Source organism: Protopterus annectens, chromosome 3.part0, assembly GCF_019279795.1.
Source record: "Protopterus annectens isolate FY-2018-M chromosome 3.part0, PAN1.0, whole genome shotgun sequence".
Classification (NCBI taxonomy): Eukaryota; Metazoa; Chordata; order Ceratodontiformes; family Protopteridae; genus Protopterus; species Protopterus annectens.
In genome coordinates, this window is record NC_056731.1 from 754901926 (window position 1) to 754927125 (window position 25200).

General features: G+C 40.3%; 1 protein-coding gene across 1 annotated transcript in view; it reads left to right on the plus strand.

Annotated features, from left to right (window-relative positions):
• LOC122796926 (collagen alpha-6(VI) chain-like) overlaps nucleotides 1-25200 on the plus strand; it is a 1619258-nt gene that overhangs the window by 1074391 nt on the left and 519667 nt on the right. The window lies entirely within an intron of this gene.

A 25200-nucleotide genomic window follows, 5' to 3' on the forward strand; every position in this document is an offset into this window, starting at 1 on the left:
GGGTGTATCTTCAAATTGGTGCTAACCTCAGTTTCATTCTCTGTGGGACCTTAATGTTGAAAATAATCCTCATTTTGATAATTAGGTGCAGTGCCTGTTAATGCATATTACAGTAAACCAAAACTAAACAAGCTAAACAAATAATCTGCCATTTCATAGTCCTTTGCAAAAAAACAAAACAAAAAAAAAATGAAGATAAGTAGTTTGTTTTTACGTATCTTTTGTCCAAATAAGTCATCAGATTTAACAATGAAAAAGTTCCACTTTTAAATGTCTACACTTTCAAACGTAACCTCAGAGTGAAGAGGTTTCAGAGTAGCCCAAATTGGGGGGGGGGGGGTAGTGGAGGAGCTGGGACTGACTTTAGACCAGCTGCAGTCACAAATCAAAGGAAGGATGGAAGCAGACCTGGGACTGGGTGAAAAGAACACCCTCATTTGCATATTGGGTGTGTATTACTGCAAAGAGTCTTTATGGTGAACGCAAGATAAAGGGGGCTGTAAAACCTCCTACTGCATCAGTCCTCATAAATACAGACTTTTTTCTGGATACCAAGATGAGGGGTGGAGGGGAGTCTGACTAGCCCCCTTCTCAAAGGTAACACAAATGTGGACATGCATTTATTTACATGTTATCATTGTAGCAGTATGATTTCCTTCGACGTTCAGCTCATAAGAGAAGTAAGAGACGGGATCAGCCTGCTTTTATAAAGCTCACCAGTCCCTTTAAACTCTTAGATAAAAATGTAGTTAACCATGATTAAAATATTTAAAATTCAACAGAGTATTTCATGTTAGTGGGTGAACAGATTATTGCTATTCCATATCTAAGTATGTTATTACAATACTGAGTATGCTAAGACGAATCAAGTATCCATTTCACAAATACTGTGTTTCAAACCATTTTTAATGATTTCGACTTCAAAATACCCATCCTTACTGATCAGACTTTACTAGTGAAAGTAATCCTGTCCTCCGGCCCAGGGGTGTGTGGGTGTTTGTGGGTTAGAGGATCAGAGTAAGGACTAGGGAATGGGGTGGGTTTAGTGTTGTTCACGTGTAGTCTGTATATGATTTGTCTCCTGAAAATTAGGAAATTAGATTATTGTTTGCTGTGATTATCTCATTCTGGTTGCTGCTAGAGGGCTATAAATTCTGTGCACTGTCTCAGTCATTAGTTCATCCCCTGAAGTATCAGCTTATTAAAAGAGTAGTATCTTTACAGATTTTGAACAAACCTCCATGTGGGTTTTGTCAGGAATTCTGATTTTCAGCATCATTTAACCTTCATTCCATAAGTTCTATCTTTACTTCAATCACTGCCAGGTGGTGCTTATACTTTTCATAGCTCCTCATATAATTTGTAAATCACCTGAGTAGACAGTAAGTATTTCATCCACTTCTTTGTGCACTCTGGATAAATATATACCCGACTATTATTTCACTACTTAACGTTCATGGCTTATCCATTATTGATAACAATGAGACTTGCTATTCTTCACACTCAGTCTTTGGATTAGGGGTAATCAGTTCTCTTCCCAGTTTATTAATTTAGCTACCTTCACTGTAGTCAACTATCCATACAGCTGAGTATATTTACCTAATTTAAACTTATTCACCCATCTGAGATGAACATGCAAAAATGTAAAAAACTTCAATGTCCAATGCTGAATATGATGATGATCTTAACACATGGGAACCCATTATTTGTAACTGCTTTATATCAAGGCATATACAGAAGTGGGTTGTTAACTGCCAGGCAGCATTACTGAATATTTGAGTGATTCATCTTTATTAAATGCAGACTAGACTTCATCTAGAGTACCTGGTGTGGTGCTAGAGGCATCATCTTTGCAAGGGTATGGAAAGGACAGTGGAATTTCAGAGAAAGACAACAATAAGAGAAGATTATCTTCACCAGAAGCTATGTAAAGCACAATAAAAGAGTTTACAATGTTTCAATAAAAGAATTGGACCATGGATGTGCCACAGATGTTTAAAGTGACCTATGGGTTATAACTTGATCTGTTCTTTCAAAAAAAGGAGCTGTGTATAATCAAATGACAACATTTAAACTAAGCAGGATGTCCTTTAAAAACACATTGAATTATTTTTTTCACAGAAAGGGTGCTTAATGGTTAAAACAGTTTTTTAGAGAAGAAAACTTTCTGGAAACAAAAGAAGGAAATTCATTGAGAATGTAGGAAAATAAGACATTCTGTAAATTGGATTTGGGACTTAAAATATGAATAGGAAAGAAGGTAGAATAGTGAGCCAAGGTGTACTATTCTGCCAGTGAAATTAATGGTGCTATATAATCCTCACCATAATGTGTTGTGTTTTAGTATATATATATATATATACATACATATATATAGATACATATATATATGGGTCTACCTAACAACACCAAAAACTCAAAAGGCCGACAAGGAGATCACTGACACCACAAGAACGAAAGTGCAAAAACACAAAAGTTGACATGCCTGACAAAGCACAATCCCGACAGTTAACAAAACAAAAACAATTCCTTGTTCCAAAAAACACACACACAACACAAGCACACCAAAAACCTCATAAACCTGCACTAAATCTTACATACACAACTATCTATGCACTAACCTTAACCCAAACCCTAACCCTAAGGTCCGTCACTATCGCACACTTACCTTATCCGCACCCTAACCCTAAAGTTTGTCACTATCACACACTTACACAGTCACGCTCAAATGCAAGCACACGTTTCGCATGTCGGTGTTATTGGTGTTGGAAATTCCAATTCTTGGGTATTTGCTTTGTTGGACTTTTGGTGTGGGTTATCTCGTTGTCGTTTTCGCATGTCGGTCTTCTCAGGTAGACCCATATATATATATATATATATATATATATATATATATATATATATATATATAAACACACACACACACAGGAATACACAAGGATAAGGAGACTAGATACACAAATAAATGAATGTGATTAATGTATTTTAAAAGCATGTTCCTCTTCTGTTTTTCTTTCAAGTATACAATATATAATCTACAGCATTTGTGTTCAATAGAATCAAATAACTAATAACAAAAACTAATAAACTGATGTCTTAATAGGTTACTATAATGCAGCACTCATTATAGTGAGTGATTGTCATATTGCTCAGCTGAGGAAATCTGTACTCCAGGAGAAAAAAGTGAATACCATCAAAAGATGGTGGTCACTCATTAATGTCTGAGGGAGTATTTCCAGTGCAGATAAGTTCAGAGAAGACAGAGTGGTGGGGCTGTTAGTGACTGTAATGGGAGCATGTGTGTGTGTGTGTGTGGGTGTGTGTGGGTGTGTGTGTGTGTGTGTGTGTGTGTGTGTGTGTGTGTGTGTGTGTGTGTGTGTGTGTGTGTGCATATGTGTGTGTGTGTGTGTGTGTGTGTGTGTGTGTGTGTGTGTGTGTGTGTGTGTGTGTGTGTGTGTGTGTGTGTGTGTGCGTGTAAGTGCAAAGCAGTGCTCTTGCTAATGTGATGGTAGGGAGAACACTAGCATGATCTGAAAACACACTATTTGATTCAGTGACATGGTAATGAACCAGTAATTGTGTCTTTCTCATTGTTATAATCAAAAAACTGACAAGAGGTGTAGGACGGCACAGGCAGGTTTAATATCACAAAAAATAAAAGTAAAGCGCTTTTCGTTTGATTAAATAACAAACTTCATCAGACAAAGTACAAGTCATACAAACCAGCAAATATATAGTGTGGCATAATGACTAATCAGCTTTTCCCAATACGTAATTAAAATCAATTAATTTAACTAGTTTAACACAATTACCAGAAATTTAAAGGAAAAGGCAAGTGAAGGCAGATAAATGAAAACAAGTACAAGTAGACAAGGACAATCAAGCAGCATCGCTCACCAAGTAAAATTCACAAAATGAGAGTCATAACAAGTGTAAATGCAAGTAGTAAACATTAAAGAATCTTATACTCAAAATAACATAAAGTAACAACTACATAGTAAATAATAACCCAAAAAGGCTTACAAATTATATACAAATAAATAACATAATAAACCTAACTAGGTTGTACATGTATATGCTACTAGGAATAACTAAACACAGTTCATCTAGTTAAACTTTTGAGTTTTAGGATGCTACTGATAGAACATCCCTCATTTAAACCAGGTGAATTATACGCATTCAACCTGATCTGCCATAGAAGCTCCAGTTCTTCCAACCTAAGTGGGTCTGGACCGCCACGGGGATTGTTAGAGACTTGGTCCATCACTATAAACTTAAATGAATGGTTAGGAAACTGTACTATGTGTTTGGCTAATGCGTTTTCAAGTTTTTGCTTTTTGATGGCGTATACATGTTCATATATACGGTCACAAAGCCTTCTTTCTGTTTTGCCAACATAGAAGGCCGAACATGCTGGCATTGAGCTAAATAAACCACCATCTTCGAATTGCAGTTAACTCTCAACTTTAAATAAAATTGAAAGTTATCAATACTAAATCTGTTGGATTCAGTAATTTATGAGCAGTAATTACAGGATTGACATTTGTACATCCCTACTGTTCTAGCTGGAATTCTAACTTGTTCGAAATAAGCCTTTAGGTTCTTACCCCTTTTGTATGTTACTATAGGGTGTTCACCTACACTTAAGTAAACACCATTGTCGCTCTTGAAAATGTCCCAGTTCTTTAACAGGATTTCAAAACAGTCTCTACTGTTAAGGTTATATGTTGTAACAAAAGTTGTGGCTACAGTATTGGTCGAATGGTGGTAATCATGAGGTACGTCAACAAGTGGGGTAGATAAAGTAACCCCACTGTTAGATAAATTGAAACAACTATTCAAAATAGGTTTAAAAAAATGTCATAGGTTCATAGGTTAGTACTAAGCTAACTGCCCTTTCGAGCCATTTTAAGCTTAGCCAATTATCCCTTGTGAGACTCAAACCCTGCACCTTGTGTTTGTAAGGCAAACACCTTAACCATTAGGCCACCCTCCCAACCCTAAAAGATTTTTTGAGTCATAGGTTAGTACTAGGCTAACTGCCTTTGTGAACCATTTTAAGCCTAGCCAATTGTACATTGTAAGACTCAAACCCTGCACCTTGTGTTTGTAAGGCAAACACCTTAACCATTAGGCCACCCTCATGCACTGTCTCTTACGTTTTTCTGATACTTCATTTATAATTTCATCGACCATGTTGCCGGGGTACCCACGATGGAGAAACAAACCCTTCTGTGTTTGAGGGAAGCCTTCTAGCTTGTTTTTTTTCTTATAACTAGCCAGTTTTCTAGTTTCAGCACTCAAATCTGTTTCTTTGATCTCAGCACTTGTTCAGAAAAAAAAAAAAAAAAAAAAAAAAAAATTTCATCTGCTTTTACTGTACTTGTGTTTCTACCTACTTCTTTTTACTTTTGCATCATCTTAAAATACTCAATTGTATTTATTACTGCTTGGTGTAACTCATTCTAAGCCTTTTGGTTTAAACACTTGGGCTTCGGACCTGTTAGTTGTTTTGCACTGAGAGGGTTTGTGGTCTGCACTGTTGTGGCAGAACAGGTAGCTTACATCCTTCTAGGTTGAGAACTGCTGATTGAGGGCTCAGTGTCTGTTATTATAAAAGTGTATTAATTCTGGTTTAAGCACTTGGGCTTTCAAGCCAGTTATTTTACATTAAGAGGGTTCGTGGTCTGCACTCTTGTGGGAGGAGAGGCTGGACTCTGCCCTTCTGAGCTGGGAATTTCTGGTTAAAGGCTTATAGTGCATGAATATCTGAACTGTTTCTTACTGAAGTTGGTGCGCCTTGTTTGCTGTGGCATAGACTGGATTCGGGCCTGCTGGATCTAGCTTTGTTTGTGTAACTTGAGCACTAATCCAGACATTCTCTAAAGTATTCAATGGTATTTATTACTGCTTGGTTGTAACTTGATTAAAGTGTAGCTATCATTCAAGTCTTTTGGATTAAGCACTTGGGCTTCAGACCAGTTGTTTTACATTAGGAAGGTTTGTGGCAAGCACTGTGGTGGCAGGACAGGTAGCTTTCATCCTTCTAAGTTGGGAACTGCTGATTGAGAGCCCAGTGTCCAGGTGTATTAGTTCTGGTTTAGGCGCTTGGGCTTCAGGCCAGTTATTGTACATTAAGAAGGTTTGTGATCTGCACTCTTGTGGGAGAAGAGGCTGGACTCTGCCCTTCTGAGCTGGGAATTTCTGGTTAAAGGTTTATAGTGCCTGAATATTTGAACTGTATCTTACTGAAATTGGTACACCTTGTTTGCTCTAGCATAGACTAGATCCAGGCCTGCTGAATCTAGCTTTGTTTATATGCTTGTTGTTTGTTTGCTTGTTATTTCCCTGGAAGCTAATTCCACCTAATACGCAACTTCTCAGTGCTTCTGTGGATCACTAGTGATATCTGCATTGCTTACTGTACTTATTTCGTTGTTTCACTTGAAAGAAAGTTACTGTTTGTCGTTTTTGCATTTAGTTACTTGTAACACATTGCACTCAAGTTACCTGGCACTTGCTCACTAAAGCAATTATATAAGTCAGCACTAAAAATTAAAAGCACTACACCCTCACTCCCCACTGGCCCTTGTTTTCAATTAAGGATTTCCCAGTATTATTCTAGCATGTCCAAAGGTCAGTTGTCAATCTCCTCTCCGGTCCAGCTGGTGAATCTGGGAATCTTGAGGCAATGTTATAACTGCCTCATGTACACAGACAACCCTCTCCTCCTCCCACATAACACAAATACTTGTAGAGATGCAGCTATTTAGCCAAACTGGAGGCTGAGCTCTCTCGACTCAGGACTGGCAAGACCAGACAGGAGGAGAAGGCAACTACACACACCACAAAACCAGCCTCACATAATGCTACCACTCCACTGAATCAAACACATAAACACACAAAGACATACTCGGAGGCTCTGAGTAGAAATTTACCTAAACAGCAGAGGCCTCCAAAGCAGACACCCAAACAACTGCTACCTCAAGACACCCCACAAGCAACACATAAACCACAAAAGCAGTGTGCAAAGCAGTCACAGCCCTTAAGGCCAAATACAACACCAAACATACTTGTCATAGGTGACTCCATAGTCAGACACATTGACGTCCCACTCACCAGGCTGAACAAGGAGAGGGTCACAGTAAGCTGCCTATCGGGCACTAGAATCCGCCACATAACACAAGCACTCGGGTCACTCCACGGCAAGTACAAATATGACACAGTCATTGTCCATGCTGGTGTGAACGACCTGAGACGTACCTCCCTGGACTACATGAAAAGAGACATAGAGGAGCTCTCTGATTATGTAGCCCAGGCAGGTATGACCCTAACCCTGAGCAGTATCCTTCCTTCACCAAGAATGATGCCACAATATAGAGACAAGATGATCAGCTTTAACAATTGGCTTAATGTCTGGTGTCATTCAAAGGGGATCCAGTGTCTGTCTGCCTGGGATGACATGCTTGACAAGCCACGCTGCTTCACAAGGGACGGCTTGCACCTGTCACCCCTGGGATTCGGATATTGGCTAAGGCTCTTGCCACCCCATAGTGCCTTTTTAGGCAAGGCTCAAATTCTAAACCTACCACCCTAGAAAACAAAAATGGGAAGAAACTGAGGGTAATGCTGCTCAATGCCAGAAGTCTAAATCTCAAAATGCACGCACTTTCGAGGCCCTTCTCAGTATGGAGAACATCGATGTCTGTGCTGTAACTGAAACCTGGTTCAAGGCTCCTGAGAGCACCCCGGCACTATTAGGTTTTACCTCATATCATGCGTTCCGGCCCCAAAACCCGGACCACACCACAAAAGGAGGGGTGTATCCATATTCATAAAGGATACCCACACCTCCAGGTTGGTGGCAATGCACGCTTCGGAAACCATCCAGGTGCAACTAACCATAGGCAAAACTGCTATACAAATTGTAGCATGCTACAGGCCACCCTCTCAAACTCAGGAACCCCACACAGCCTTCCTGAAGACACTGGAGGGTATAAATGTATCTCCAAACACCATCATATTGGGTGACTTCAACTACCCGAATATAGACTGGGAACATTACTCAAGCCCTAACTTTCTAGCCCAATGATTCCTGGAGTTCATAAATTCAAATGCCATGGAACAGCTAGTCACTGTTCCCACGAGAGGAGAAAATATACTAGATCTCATTGTCACAAACATGGGGACAAAATGCTCCACACCGGAAGTATATCCCTCATTGGTGAGATCTGATCATAAACTAATCTCACTGGAAATCCACATCCCGCCCCCACCCCAAACAAAAAAAAACATAGTGAAGAACTTCTCTAAAGCAAACTTCACACTACTCAAGACTGGTGTGGTATCCTTTAAGACCCCTGAGCCAGAGGAAACCACAACCCAAGCTACGGAAGCCCTTACAAATGCCTTCTATGAACACCTCCAGGACTGCATGGATCAGGCAATCCCAAATAAAACCAAGACTCTTTCCACAAAGGGCAAACGTCCAGTCTGGTGGACCCCAGCCATTAACAAACTTTACAATAAGAGGAGAAAGCTATTACATGATAGAACAAAATCCATAAAAGGGAAGTCACCCCTGATCATTATTAGTAAAAAAATACGAGCACTCATAAAATCAACTAAGGCCAATTTTGAGAGAAAAATTTCCATGGATTCAAAGGACAATCATAAGGCCTTTTTCAGCTATGTTAGGAACCTGGGTGGAAACTCCCAGATATGCTCAGAATTAGTCCAAAATGATACAAAAATCACTGAACTCACAGACATTGCCAACATACTGGCAGACAGGTTCAGTGCAAACTTCACCCCCCCCCCCAAAGGAGAGATAACTATCCCAGCCGAGTGTAGCCTCCCGGACATCTCAAATGCGCAGGTGAAAGCTGCTCTCTCTAAAGCTAAAAACACAGCATCAATGGGACCGGATGGTGTCCCCAGCTGTGTGCTACATGAACTAAATGAGGAATTAAACCCGCACATAAGGCAGCTGTTTAATCTCAGCCTTACCACAGGATACGTGCCCAAGGAGTGGCGTACGGCAACTGTGGTCCCACTCCACAAAGGCGGCGCCTCTACGGACCCTGGTAATTACCGCCCCATAAGCTTAACAAGTCTAGTCTGCAAAGCTATGGAGAGGATCATAATGGAGCTCATAAACAAAGATATAGGGGACTTGCAGACATTGGACCCGACCCAGTTTGGCTTTGTCAAGGGAAGATCATGCCTTTTGAACTTGGTTGACTTCTTCGAAACAGTCACCAAGGCCATTGATGAGGGAAAGGCAGTCCATACAGCCTACCTTGACGTTGCAAAGGTTTTCGACACAATACCCCACTCGGGTATTGTAGAAAAACTTACCAGCTTAAATGTAAACCCATATGTCACAAGATGGGTTGCAAACTGGCTTAAGGACAGAACCCACAGGGTTAGAGTTGCTGGCGCTGTGTCAGACTCCAAGCCGGTCACAAGTGGTGTCCCACAGGGCTCGGTCCTTGGCCCCCTATTGTTTGGCATCTACTTCTCAGAAGTACAGGCCAACATGGGAGGACTTTGGCTGACAAAGTTTGCAGGCGACTGCAAACTGGGCCATAGTGGAAAGTGCATCGGACACGGATATCCTTCAGAAGGGACTCACGGAAACAGATAGCTGGTGCCAGAGCCATGGCCTGAAGTTAAACGCCAAAAAATGTATAGTCATACCCTTCGGGAAAAACAAGGTAACCCCAAGCTACAATATAGGTGGCAATCCACTAAGCACAGAAGAGGTTATCAGGGACCTGGGGACCCAGGTTGACAGTGGCCTTTCTTTTGACACTCACGTTGCTAAAGTGGTTAGAAAGACCTTCTACATTGCCCACCTGATCATGAAGGGATTCACATCCAGATCTAGTGAGGTCATTGTTCCCCTGTACTCTTCACTTATCAGACCAATGATCGAGTACAATGCCCCATTCGGGATGTATCTCACCCGACATCTGCAGCAATTGGAGAGACCCCAAAAGTTCCTCACCAAAAGGATAAAGGGACTCCAAAATCTGTCATATGCTGCCAGATTGAAGAAACTCCAGCTCTATTCAGTCGCATACCGTCTGCTCAGAGGTGACATGTGCCTGACATACAAGGCCATGTCCAACCCGGAATTAATGGACATGCTCCACCTCAAAAATCCAAATCCACCAAAACCACTAGAGCAAGCGACTTAAACCTTAGCACGGATATAAATAGGACGTGCTGGAGGGATAGATTTATCACTCAGAGACTCCCTATGCTGTGGAATAAAATCCCGGTCCATGTGAGGCAGAGCACCTCGCTGACTCTGTTCAAGAGAAATCTAGACCTGTGGATGGGAGATCGTAGGTTTACCCCGGGAATCATCTCTGTGTCACTGCTGGACAGAGGCACAACAAACTAATGGGCACAGTATTTTTTCATATAAGGGGTGGCGTAAGCCACAAAAATTTGGGCTAGGCTTATAAATGCCTTAGTGCAGATAGCCTAGTATAAACCTATGAACCTATGAACCTATAATAAATAAACACTCAGCATGAAAGGCTTGGTCTAGTGTGATGATACGGGCAGCCCTGACAAGTTGGCCCTTAACGATCGCACGTTTCTGGTGCAATGGATGACAGCTTGAAAAATGTAACATTGAGTTACAGTATGTATTCTTTCTAAAAATAGATGCTGTCAGTTTTAGGATCTAAGGGACCCCCCACTGCGTCATTTAGTTGATGGTAGTGGATCTCCTACTTACCCATTTGCCAAGGTTGTTGATTCTATTTTACAAAAATACTTGGTCAACTTGAAATTAATTTGTAAAGATTCTTGGATGTTCCTTAATAGTATTAATGAATTGGTTATTGATCCTATCCCCACTTTTACCTGGCTGCTGTGTGCCCTGACCCTAGAGATATGCTAATAAGCTCATTCTCTCCTGAACATTGTATTAAGGGACTTGCCTGCTCCTAAGGACCCCTGAACCACCTCAAGCCTTACCTAAGTGGCCATCCACTATTTTCTGCTGCCCTGTGCTCCCACCTGACTGTACTGAAGTTGCTAACAATCTCTCCTGAACATTGTATTAAGGGACTTGCCTGCTCCTAAGGACCCCTGAACCACCTCAAGCCTTACCTAAGTGGCCATCCACTATTTTCTGCTGCCCTGTGCTCCCACCTGACTGTACTGAAGTTGCTAACAATCTCTCCTGAACATTGTATTAAGGGACTTGCCTGCTCCTAAGGACCCTGAACCACCTCAAGCCTTACCTAAGTGGCCATCCACTATTTTCTGCTGCCCTGTGCTCCCACCTGACTGTACTGAAGTTGCTAACAATCTCTCCTTAAAATTGTATTAAGGGACTTGCCTGCTCCTAAGGACCCCTGAACCACCTCAAGCCTTACCTAAGTGGCCATCCACTATTTTCTGCTGCCCTGTGCTCCCACCTGACTGTACTGAAGTTGCTAACAATCTCTCCTGAACATTGTATTAAGGGACTTGCCTGCTCCTAAGGACCCTGAACCACCTCAAGCCTTACCTAAGTGGCCATCCACTATTTTCTGCTGCCCTGTGCTCCCACCTGACTGTACTGAAGTTGCTAACAATCTCTCCTGAACATTGTATTAAGGGACTTGCCTGCTCCTAAGGACCCCTGAACCACCTCAAGCCTTACCTAAGTGGCCATCCACTATTTTCTGCTGCCCTGTGCTCCCACCTGACTGTACTGAAGTTGCTAACAATCTCTCCTGAACATTGTATTAAGGGACTTGCCTGCTCCTAAGGACCCTGAACCACCTCAAGCCTTACCTAAGTGGCCATCCACTATTTTCTGCTGCCCTGTGCTCCCACCTGACTGTACTGAAGTTGCTAACAATCTCTCCTGAACATTGTATTAAGGGACCTGCCTGCTCCTAAGGACCCCTGAAGCACCTCAAGCCTTACCTAAGTGGCCATCCACTATTTTCTGCTGCCCTGTGCTCCCACCTGACTGTACTGAAGTTGCTAACAATCTCTCCTGAACATTGTATTAAGGGACTTGCCTGCTCCTAAGGACCCCTGAACCACCTCAAGCCTTACCTAAGTGGCCATCCACTATTTTCTGCTGCCCTGTGCTCCCACCTGACTGTACTGAAGTTGCTAACAATCTCTCCTGAACATTGTATTAAGGGACTTGCCTGCTCCTAAGGACCCCTGAACCACCTCAAGCCTTACCTAAGTGGTCATCCACTATTTTCTGCTGCCCTGTGCTCCCACCTGACTGTACTGAAGTTGCTAACAATCTCCCCTAAACATTGTATTAAGGGACTTGCCTGCTCCTAAGGACCCCTGAACCACCTCAAGCCTTACCTAAGTGGCCATCCACTATTTTCTGCTGCCCTGTGCTCCCACCTGACTGTACTGAAGTTGCTAACAATCTCTCCTGAACATTGTATTAAGGGACTTGCCTGCTCCTAAGGACCCCTGAACCACCTCAAGCCTTACCTAAGTGGCCATCCACTATTTTCTGCTGCCCTGTGCTCCCACCTGACTGTACTGAAGTTGCTAACAATCTCTCCTGAACATTGTATTAAGGGACTTGCCTGCTCCTAAGGACCCCTGAACCACCTCAAGCCTTACCTAAGTGGTCATCCACTATTTTCTGCTGCCCTGTGCTCCCACCTGACTGTACTGAAGTTGCTAACAATCTCTCCTGAACATTGTATTAAGGGACTTGCCTGCTCCTAAGGACCCTGAACCACCTCAAGCCTTACCTAAGTGGCCATCCACTATTTTCTGCTGCCCTGTGCTCCCACCTGACTGTACTGAAGTTGCTAACAATCTCTCCTGAACATTGTATTAAGGGACTTGCCTGCTCCTAAGGACCCCTGAACCACCTCAAGCCTTACCTAAGTGGCCATCCACTATTTTCTGCTGCCCTGTTCTCCCACCTGACTGTACTGAAGTTGCTAATAATCTCTCCTGAACATTGTATTAAGGGACTTGCCTGCTCCTAAGGACCCCTGAACCACCTCAAGCCTTACCTAAGTGGCCATCCACTATTTTCTGCTGCCCTGTGCTCCCACCTGACTGTACTGAAGTTGCTAAGTATGTTATTACACCTGACCCATTTTGAAGGCGAATCTGTATAATTCATACTGTAATTACACCTTTTAACGTTTTTTTTTGCCTCTGGGTCCAGAAAGCCAGCAGCCAGTCCCCACCCCTCCCTCCCTGAATTTAGCCTTCTGCAAGATCTACCCCTTGCTACCTACCTTTCCTTTCCATCTGTGGTTTCTTCGCCCTGGCTACCTGCCACTACTTCCATTTTTGCCCACTAGGTACCAGTGTACATTAGGCTTGGTGCCTTTACTCTTTCCCCTATCCTCTCTTAGTCTCTGCACATAGAATTTCCTTTGTCTTCTCCCCTTTTCATTCTGTGCCTATTTAGCCTACTTTCTCCCCCTTCGATCTCACTTTCTGTTTCTAGGCTATACCCTCTTTTCTCCTAACTACCATAACTTTTAGCACTCCATAGTTCCCCTCTCCTCTTTGCCCTACTCCCCATTCTGCTTTGCTACCAGCTACTCACTTGCTTCGCTATCTTTCCCTGTGTCCTGCTGCTCACTGATTGTCTCCACTCACTCTGTCTCTACTTGCTCTGTCGTCCTGTATTACCTCACTCTTACCTTCTTGGTATTATTTCCAACCTTAGAGGACTACCTGGTCCCTCCCTTATCTATCTTGCCTATCTAATTCTGACCCCTCCCATTCTCTCACCTCACTTCCTGCCCTGAGGGCATATAGAGCTGAACCTTTTGTGGCGCCTTCCTTTACTATCCCCACTTTTACCTGGCTGCTGTGTGCCCTGACCCTAGAGATACGCTAATAAGCTGTAAGTACACTTATCTCATGCCTGTTACTGGACATATGTGTATTTTGACCTTGTACTGCTTCCAAATCATTTTATGTACTTTTCTGCTAAGTGTATCGTATGTTTTGTGTTTTAACTGTGTCTTTGATCTTGTACTGCTTCCATAACATTGTTATGGTTTATTACTGCTGAGCGACTGGAATGTTGGGTGTTTTTACCGTGCAGGACATGCAAATAGTACCTCGCGGTTGTTACTGGCTAGTGTATCTTTGTAGAGAATGCTCTGGCGACATGGAATGCTGTAATTAGTGACTCTTTTTGGCATATTTCTATTATGTTATTTTGGTTTACTCTTACGATGTTTATTTGATATTAGTTACACCTGGTATTATATTCCGTGTCCTAACTGAAGAAACTCAGCTGGCAGCAATTATATCTGTGTTATAGGACATATAGCTAGCACGAACAGTAGCTTTTTGCCGCCTAACGCTTGCATCGCTCTGCATTTCCAACATATCGCTCTCTCTCTAATCAGCTTTAGTTAGCACCACTCACTACACCTGGCTCTCAGACTGATAGTTTTAATTTGTAATTATTACTAGACGTCGCTCTCACTCTTTTGGTTTGTTAGTGTTATGTAGTACATTTTAGCGTTCATTTGTAACTGGTAAGGGGTTTCTTTTGCTAGCGGTTACTTCGCCTGTGGGTCCTCACACGTGGTCAGTATTGCGCAGATCGTAAAACAATCTATTTGGCTCTATCCAATTATTTTACACAAATCTACATACCCTCTTCCCTTGTTCAAAAAGGGCAAGGGTGGGTGTTTATTTAGTATTTGCAAGTTATTGTATTTTGTATTTTTACCTTAGTAATTTGTAAATGTGCTTTACGATAATTTGACATGTTTTAGGGTCTGTTTTGCTGCTAGATTGAGGTTCTACTCCTTATCTTAGAGTATTTGAGTTAATACAACCCTGGGAGTAATTGTCCTTCCTAAAGGTGATTACAGCCTAGTAATTGTTACCTGTGCATTAATATACTTTAATAAGTTCTACAGCCTGTTTGCTTTTGCTCATCTGAAGTACTTAGCCCAATCTTAGTGCAAGTTAGTATGAATGCATACTATGTGTTTTTCAAAGAACTGTTGAATTGTGAATTACTTCTTTGCATTTGTATACTTAGATCTGTCTTTTTTTTGAAACTGTATTCCTTTTTTAATTCCCTCCTTCTTACCTTTTTTTCCCCCCTAGCAATCTCTCCTGAACATTGTATTAAGGGACTTGCCTGCTCCTAAGGACCCCTGAACCACCTCAAGCCTTACCTAAGTGGCCATCCACTATTTTCTGCTGCCCTGTGCTCCCACCTGACTGTACTGAAGTTGCTAAGTATGTTATTACACCTGACCCATTTTGAAGGCGAATCTGTATAATTCATACTGTAATTACACCTTTTAACGTTTTTTTTTTTGCCTCTGGGTCCAGAAAGCCAGCAGCCAGTCCCCCCCCTCCCTCCCTGAATTTAGCCTTCTGCAAGATCTACCCCTTGCTACCTACCTTTCCTTTCCATCTGTGGTTTCTTCTCCCTGGCTACCTGCCACTACTTCCATTTTTGCCCACTAGGTACCAGTGTACATTAGGCTTGGTGCCTTTACTCTTTCCCCTATCCTCTCTTAGTCTCTGCACATAGAATTTCCTTTGTCTTCTCCCCTTTTCATTCTGTGCCTATTTAGCCTACTTTCTCCCCCTTTCGATCTCACTTTCTGTTTCTAGGCTATACCCTCTTTTCTCCTAACTACCATAACTTTTAGCACTCCATAGTTCCCCTCTCCTCTTTGCCCTACTCCCCATTCTGCTTTGCTACCAGCTACTCACTTGCTTCGCTATCTTTCCCTGTGTCCTGCTGCTCACTGATTGTCTCCACTCACTCTGTCTCTACTTGCTGTGGCCCCGCTTTACTCCCCTCCCTACCCCCAAATCCCACTCACTCTGTCTCTACTTGCTGTGGCCCCGCTTCGCTCCCCTCCCTACCCCCAAATCCCACCCACCCCTAGGGGTCCTACACTTATACCTCACCAGCCACTCCCCCTATTTCTCTCAACCAATCCCCAACCTTCTCACAACTTACCTCATCTCCTTGAATTATAAATTCTTATCTGCATTCCACTCCTCAGGCTACACCCATCTCCAAATACTATCTCTAGTTCAAACTCCCATTCCCGTTCTTTACCTATTTAACTCCTTCTCTGTGTTCCCACATCTTTACTGTTTCCTTTTTCCTGCCCTTGCCATACTTTGTATTCCTATTCTATACTACCTACCTATTAATTATAACCTCTCCTTTTTCCTTTTGCTATTCTCCTTTTTTCTCCCTTTCACTGAAAACCCTTCACTGTAACTCAGCTCATTCCTACTTATTCTTAATCTCACATTCTATCACAAGCTACATTCTCCTGCTACTTACCTACCACTATGTCTCCTTTACTCAAAGCGTTTTTCGCATATATCATACTTTTTACCACTGCTATAGCCACCCTAACCATACCTTATTATATCACCTTCTTTGAAAATATCTCCCTACATGAACACAATCTTCATCTCCAACAAACTTTACCAACCTCTTCTATCAACACACTCAATCACAGCAACATAACCTGTTCCTCCAACTATCTACTACCAAAATACCACAGAAAAACTCATGTGTCATTTTACTTAAACAAAAAGAATCAATACAACTCAACTAAAACTCCCAAATTCCATTTGGATTCCCAGCATAATCTCCTCCTACATGGTGATATTCATCCTAACCCTGGTCCCAATACTAATTCTAACTTCAATCTAAACAATATTACTTCACCAACACCATTGCCATGTACTAAAACAGCCAACTCCCTTCTAATTGCTCACCTTAATATTAGAAGTATAAATAACAAAACTCACCACCTTCATGCACTCCTGCACCTACACTCATTCGACATTCTATGTCTTACAGAAACTTGGCTAAAACCCTCTACTCAAGACCAGGAAATCACCCCTCCAGGCTATAATATACTTAGATGTGACTGTATAAAGAAGAAAGGAGGAGGCATTGCCATTATCTATAAATCTAATCTCCAAGTCACCCCCTATAATGAACTTCCTTCACTAGACTCCAAAACCGAAATACTTTCTATCAAACTTCAAATTAACAACAACAAATCAATATATCTAATCTGTATGTACCTTCCCCCAGGAAATAATATCCATATTTTAGAAAACTTACTTAGTTCACTCTCTAATCAACTACCCCAGGAAACCATTATACTTGGTGACTTTAACATTGACTGGATAACGTGTTCATCCCAGCACCGTACTAGTGATATAAACCTCTATGGGTTCTCTCAATTAATAACCTCTCCAACTAGAATCCATAAACCTAATAAAAAAGAAACTACTCTTGACTGGATCCTTACTAATAACCATCCTAACATTTACACCCCAGGAACACTTCCCGATAATATTAGTGACCATATGCTCACTTATGTTATTAGACAAAAATTGCATATCCGAACTACCCATAAAGTCAAGTTATCCCGCTCAAATAAATCCTTCAACCCGGACAACTTTCTGACAGAATTGAAAGCATGTGACTGGTCTCCACTGACTAGCCTTGAACTAAATGAAGCAGTGTCCTACTTTAATACTCACTTTCTACAAATCCTTAATGATCATGCTCCCATTCGCTCTACTAGAATAAAATCTAAATCGGCACCTTGGCTAACTAAACAAACTAAGCAAAAAATGCACCTAAGAAATAAAATCTGGGCTAAATGGAGAGCTACTAAATCACCTACTCTTTAAACAATTAAGAAATGCTACTAAGAAAGATACTCTTAAAGACAAAAAGGAATATTATCTCCACCTTCAACAAACAAGTCAACACACCCCTCAAAAATTCTGGTCAGGTATTAACAAACTTCTTAAACCAGGACATTCTACTACTCCTACCCCGTCAGGCTTTGACCTCGACAATTCCTCCCAGATCCCAGATTCCTTTAACAAGTATTTTACAGAAGCCATTCAAGCCCTAGCAAATTCATTACCCACATCTACTACTACCTGCCCTAATACCTCCAAAGCCTCAACTGATACCTTTCACATTCAACCTGTTGCTACATCTCTTATTTATAAGCTTCTCAAAAAACTTAAACCTTGCACCCCATCCGCAGACCAACTTCCATCAGAATACCTACAAATTGCTGCTGAAGCCATAGACTATCCCATATCCATACTTATTAATAGAACTATCTCTGAAGGAAAAATTCCCTCCATATGAAAAATATCTCATATAATTCCTCTACACAAAGGGGGCTCCTCTACTGAGTTCTCAAACTTTCGCCCTATTGCCGTACTCTCCCCATTAGCGAAGATTATGGAAAGATGTATACACAAACAACTTCTTAACTACCTTCTGCAAAACAAACTTCTAGCTAATTGTCAACATGGCTTTAGACCTTCTCATAGCACTACAACTGCCCTCCTTTCCTTCTCTGATGCTATAAATAATAATAGGAACAATAATCTTTTCTCATCAGCACTATTCCTAGACCTGTCAAAAGCCTTTGATATGGTTAACCATAATATACTCCTTGACAAGCTACATCACTATTCTCTTGGTTCACAAGCTCTTCAATGGTTTAGGAGTTATCTCCAAAACAGGCAACAAGCAGTGCTATGGGACAACAACCTTTCTTCCTTACTCCCAGTAAACATTGGGGTTCCACAAGTCTCAATCTTAGGTCCCCTTCTTTTTTCTTTATTTATCAATGACCTGCACTTGAACATACCCCAAGCCATCTGCATTCAATATGCTGATGATTCAACTTTAATCTGTGCTGCTAATAATGTTTCTTCCCTCCAGTCCCTCACCCAAACAGTCTTCCATAATGTAGAAAAATGGTTTATGGAACACTCCCTCCTTCTTAATGCCAAAAAAACAAAACTTCTTCTCTTTACTCCTACACACAAATCTCCAACTCCTTTCTTCACTATCTCCTCGAATAATGTGACCTGTATTAACCCAGATATGACCACTCGCCTATTAGGTGTAACTATTGATAACCATCTTAATTTTGATGACCATATTAACAATACCATTAAATCAGTTAACAAAAAAATAGGTACTCTCTACAGAATTAAACCCTTTCTTACCCCTGCAGCCAGAAAAACCATGGCCCAGACCCACCTGATCTCCACCCTTTTCTATGCCTCTGCTATATATACAAACTTATCTAAATCCAACCTTACCAAACTATCTACCTGTTACAATAGTATAACTAGATTCATTACTGCTAACCCCTTTAGAACTCATCACTGTCACAACCTCAAGCAACTAGACTGGTTAGAGCTAAATAACCACATACTCAATCAACAACTACTTATCATTCATAAGTCCCTTCACTACCCTGATGCTACCCCTAGCCTTAAAAAACTAATTTCACCATATAAAAACCTATCCACACTACGCTCTGCTAATAAACTCCTAGTGGCCTTGACTAAATCATATAATAAAGCTGGGGACTCATTATTTTCTAACTCTGTCGGGAAATTCTGGAATCAACTCCCTCATGAAATAACGAACCTAGACTCTACATCCCTTTTCAAAAGACATATCAAAGAACATCTAAAATCCCAGTGGTTATGTCCTTGTGCTAACCCTGACTGAAATGACTTCATTATCTCCCAAGTTCCCCCCTCTCCCCTTACTGGTCCTCTAAATAATATGCTTAATTATTGACTGTTATATCTTTGATATTGACTCTACCTTAGCATTTTTTTTCTCACATATGTTTTCCCACCTTGTGTTCTGCTTATCTATCTCTTATTTAATCTAACTTCAGAATATTCTATACCTTGTATTTTACTTTTATCTGACTTTTTTTTTTTCTGTTTACATGCTTTTTGTCAGTTTTAGTTTTTCTTAAATTGTTAAATAAGTCTACACTGGTACTTTTGTATTATGCTTATCATTGTTCTTTTGTAATGATTGTTTACTTCGTGTATTTGGAGCTTTTCTCCCCGGGCCTCTACTGAAAACGGATATATGTCCAGTAAGACTAGCCCGGTCAACAAATGTAAAATAAAAAAATAAATAAATATAATTTTTTAACCATCGATGTGAAGGATCTTTATACATGTATACCTCATGACATAGCTTTGGAATGGGTTGGTGAAATTATGAAATTGCAGGACTGTACTCCAAATGAATTTAGTTTAGTTTATGAACTGCTGGATCTAATTCTTGGTAACAACTATTTTGTATTTGAAGGTAACTTTTTCCTCCAGAAAGTGGGTGTAGCCATGGGTTCCCCATGTGGTGCAAGTGTAGACAACATGGTTATGGCCCACTGGGAACACTGTTTTGTCACCAACAACTGTAAGTTTAACAACCAGTTAATATTTTATACCCGCTACCTGGATGATATTTTCATCCTTATTGACGGTGATGAAACTGTATGTGATTCTGTTGTTGAGTATTTTAACTCAACAACTAACTTTTTGAAGTTCACACACACTTTTGGCAGGGATTCTATTTCATATGTCGACATTTTATTGTCTAAAGATTATTCTGTCCAAAAACTGACAGCATCTATTTTTAGAAAGAATACATACTGTAACTCAATGTTACATTTTTCAAGCTGTCACCCATTGCACCAGAAACGTGCAATCATTAAGGGCCAACTTGTCAGGGCTGCCCGTATCATCACACTAGACCAAGCCTTTCATGCTGAGTGTTTATTTATTAAGAATATGTTTCTCCATCGTGGGTACCCCGACAACATGGTCGATGAAATTATAAATGAAGTATCAGCAAAACGTAAGAGACATTTTTTTAAACCTATTTTGAATAGTTGTTTCAATTTATCTAACAGTGGGGTTACTTTATCTACACCATTTGTTGACGTACCTCATGATTACCACCATTCGACCAATACTGTAGCCACAACTTTTGTTACAACATATAACCTTAACAGTAGAGACTGTTTTGAGATCCTGTTAAAGAACTGGGACATTTTCAAGAGCGACAATGGTGTTTACTTAAGTGTAGGTGAACGCCCTATAGTAACATACAAAAGGGGTAAGAACCTAAAGGCTTATTTCGAACAACAAGTTAGAATTCCAGCTAGAACAGTAGCGATGTACAAATGTCAATCCTGTAATTACTGCTCATACATTACTGAATCCAACAGATTTAGTATTGATAACTTTCAATTTTATTTAAAGTTGAGAGTTAGCTGCAATTCGAAGATGGTGGTTTATTTAGCTCAATGCCAGTCATGTTTGGCCTTCTATGTTGGCAAAACAGAAAGAAGGCTTTGTGACCGTATATATGAACATGTATACGCCATCAAAAAGCAAAAACATGAAAACGCATTAGCCAAACACATAGTACAGTTTCCTAACCATTCATTTAAGTTTATAGTGATGGACCAAGTCTCTAACAATCCCCATGGCGGTCCAGACCCACTTAGGTTGGAAGAAATGGAGCTTCTATGGCAGATCAGGTTGAATGCGTATAATTCACCTGGTTTAAATGAGGGATGTTCTATCAGTAGCATCCTAAAACTCAAAAGTTTAACTAGATGAACTGTGTTTAGTTATTCCTAGTAGCATATACATGTACAACCTAGTTAGGTTTATTATGTTATTTATTTGTATATAATTTGTAAGCCTTTTTGGGTTATTATTTACTATGTAGTTGTTACTTTATGTTATTTTGAGTATAAGATTCTTTAATGTTTACTACTTGCATTTACACTTGTTATGACTCTCATTTTGTGAATTTTACTTGGTGAGCGATGCTGCTCGATTGTCCTTGTCTACTTGTACTTGTTTTCATTTATCTGCCTTCACTTGCCTTTTCCTTTAAATTTCTGGTAATTGTGTTAAACTAGTTAAATTAATTGATTTTAATTACGTATTGGGAAAAGCTGATTAGTCATTATGCCACACTATATATTTGCTGGTTTGTATGACTTGCACTTTGTCTGATGAAGTTTGTTATTTAATCAAACGAAAAGCGCTTTACTTTTATTTTTTGTGATATTAAACCTGCCTGTGCCGTCCTACACCTCTTGTCAGTTTTTTGATTATATTAGTTTGTATTGCTGTCTGGATTTCTCTTTCTCATTGTTGCTATACCTGTCACTGAGTCACAGTTTCCTACTGTTGTACTAATTGTCCAGCCCAAGCTGTGTAACTAGCTCAAATGAGATTTTCTCTGAATCAAAGATTCAATTCTTGGGTGAACAGGTGTTAAAAAAATCATTCTGTACAAAGACTCCTTATACAAAAGATGTTAATTTTAATATTCCTACATTTCTCATTAACAAATGTATGTTCTAAAATCATAAACTTGACGTAATCAACATTAAGTCAAAGTAAACTTTATTGTTGATCAGATATATACACAGCAGTGCAAGCTGAAGTAAATTACGGTGCTTTGTTCCCTGTGTAAGACATAACAATGAACAGATAGTTTGAAAGACAGCAAGACTAATGCACATACAATAATAATTAAAATATTAACAACTCAATAGATTACCACAATTGGACAGGAAGACATTACACAATATTATACTAATAGGTTTTGCAAGACTATGACTTCACATTTTGATTGCTTACAATACTGCCCTTCATCAGTTGAAGTATGATATATTCTAATGCTCATATTGCACGTGTATGGAGTGGTGACTCACTCCTGACTATTGCACATTCAGGAAGTAATAACATAAGAAATCAGGCTAACTCTACCAGTTATTGAAGCAATTTGCCAGAGTGATTACTATAACTGATACTTTATAGCAGGTGGCATATTGATCTAATTATTCACTGTCATGCCTTGCATTCAAGTTAATCAACCTTATGGATAGAGGGAAGAAGCTCCTGTTCAATCTAAATGTTTTGCAGTGTAAGCGGTGACACCACCTGCCCAAGGAAAGAAGGAAGTATATGCCACAGGCAGGGTGAGTGTGATCATTGATTATCTTCCTAGCCCTTCCCACACACTGAGTCTCGTGCAGATCATTTATGGATGGGAGCGAAAAACCAATGACTTTTTCAGCTGTCCTCACTAGCATAAGGAGAACTTTGCGGTCAGATGCTTTGCAGTTACCATACCAAACTATGATGTTATTTGAGAAGATGTTCTCAATGGTCCTTCTGTAGAAGGCTTTGAGGATGGACTGAGACAGGTTTGCCTTCCTCAGTTTCCATAGGAAGTGCAAACATTTGTGTGCATTCTTCACTGTGTTGCTAATATATGTTGACCAGAATAGGTCATCTGAGATGTGCACCCCCAGGAACCTGGTGTTTTTGACTCTTTCCACTGCCACCCTTTTAATTTCCAGAGAATGATGTATCTCTTGAGTCCTCCTGATGTCCACTATTAATTCCTTGGTCTAGTTTACATTTAAGGCCAAATTGTTGCTGCTGCACCATCCTATCAGATGTTCCCCTTCATCCTTGTAGGCTGTTTCCTCACCATTTCTGACAAGACATACGACAGTGGAATCATCCGCGAACATGATGATTTTGTTGGATTCATGCTTGGCCATGTAGTCATGCATCAACAAGGTGATCAGCAAAGGACTCAGGACGCAACCCTGAGGGACACCTGTGCTCATTGTAATACTGATTGAACTGTTATTTCCCACACGTACTTTTTGGGGTCTGTTGATGAGAAAGGCCAGTATCCAGTTACATGGGGGGGGGGTGCTGATGCCCAGCTGGATCAGCTTCAATATCAGATTTTGGGGGATGACAGAGTTAAAGACGGAACTAAAACCTGAAGAACAGCATTCTGACATAAAAATTCTTGTTCTCTAGATGTGCCAAGGATTCATGAAGTGCTATAACTATTTCATCAGCTGTGCAGTCGTTAGATCAGCCTCTCAAAACACTTCATTACTGTTGATGTAAGAGCAACTGGCCAGTAATCATTTAGGCTTGTTGGTTGGGATTACTTGGGTAAGAGAATGATTGTAATATTTTTGAAGCAGCTGGGTACAATGACTACTTGTAGGGATATGTTGAATACATCTGTTAGTACAGTGGACAGTTTGGTAGCAGAGTCACTTAGAACCCTTCCCATAATCTTATCAGGACCAGCTGCTTTTCTTGGGTTTACTCGCCTCAGAGTCTTCAGAACATCAGATGTTGTTAGACATAGCACCTCCTCACCCTGTTCAACAGGGAGCTTATTTGGTCCAGTGCTTTTATCCATATTTAATCTGCTGAAGTAGGTGTTTGGTTTGATCAGAAGTTCTGTGCTGTCATTACATGGGGAGGATGCAGACCTATAGTAGTCAGTTATGGCTTGAATGCCTTGCCAGAGATATCTAGAGTCCCTTTGGTCAGAGAAGTGTCCCTGAATTTAATGCCCATAGGTCCTCTTAGCCTCCTTTATACCACTACTTAGATTTCCTCTGGCCACTCTTAGGGCATCCTTGTCTTTTGATTTAAATGCAGCATTTCATGCCTTTAGGAGCTCATATACTTCACCAGATAGCCAGGGTTTCTGATTAGTGTGCATGGTGTTACATTTGACGACTGTTACATCATCAACACATTTTGAAAAATAGGCCATTACAGATTTGGTATACTCCTCCAGTTATGTTCTGTTTCTAAGAAATATCTGGTGTTTGGGTTATCACATTACTTATTATTAATGTCCCTGACATGTTCTAAAACTGTACTTTGACAATATGTTTTGCTTCTTCACAGCTTCTCTATTGGCTTCTTTGAAATGGTGTACTGTTAAACATTTTTTCACATAATATGAAGATGGTCAGGTACTATTCCATTACTAATTAGCTGATTTTTTTATTATCTTAAAGGTACTCTAACATAGTCTGCAAACATTTATGCAGTTTTTTTTTAAGAAAATAAGTCTGGGAAAGAAATTACATATGGAATTGAGAGGAACCTAATTCCTTTATGAGATGTAATTCTGTACAGTGTGAATGAAATTATTTATGGTTAGATTTGTAGAATTATATGCTGCTAAGAAGAAGTGTTGGTATACCTGTAATTTCCTACATGAATATTAGTTTCAGTATGTCTTCTTTCTACAAGATCTTGGAAAAAGAAATATGTATTACAGTGATGATTCAGAAATAATGGGTTGTTGCATCAGTTTCCAGATTATCAGTTTCTATATTTCTCTGCCAAATGATTTGTTTTTGTTGTCAACCACAATTGTTAATCAGACAGTAAAGGACAAATAACCAATTTTTTAACATATGAAGTACACGGGAACCTATATTAAAGTCAGATCCCTAGAGAAAGAATTCAACATAATTGTATAGAAATGAT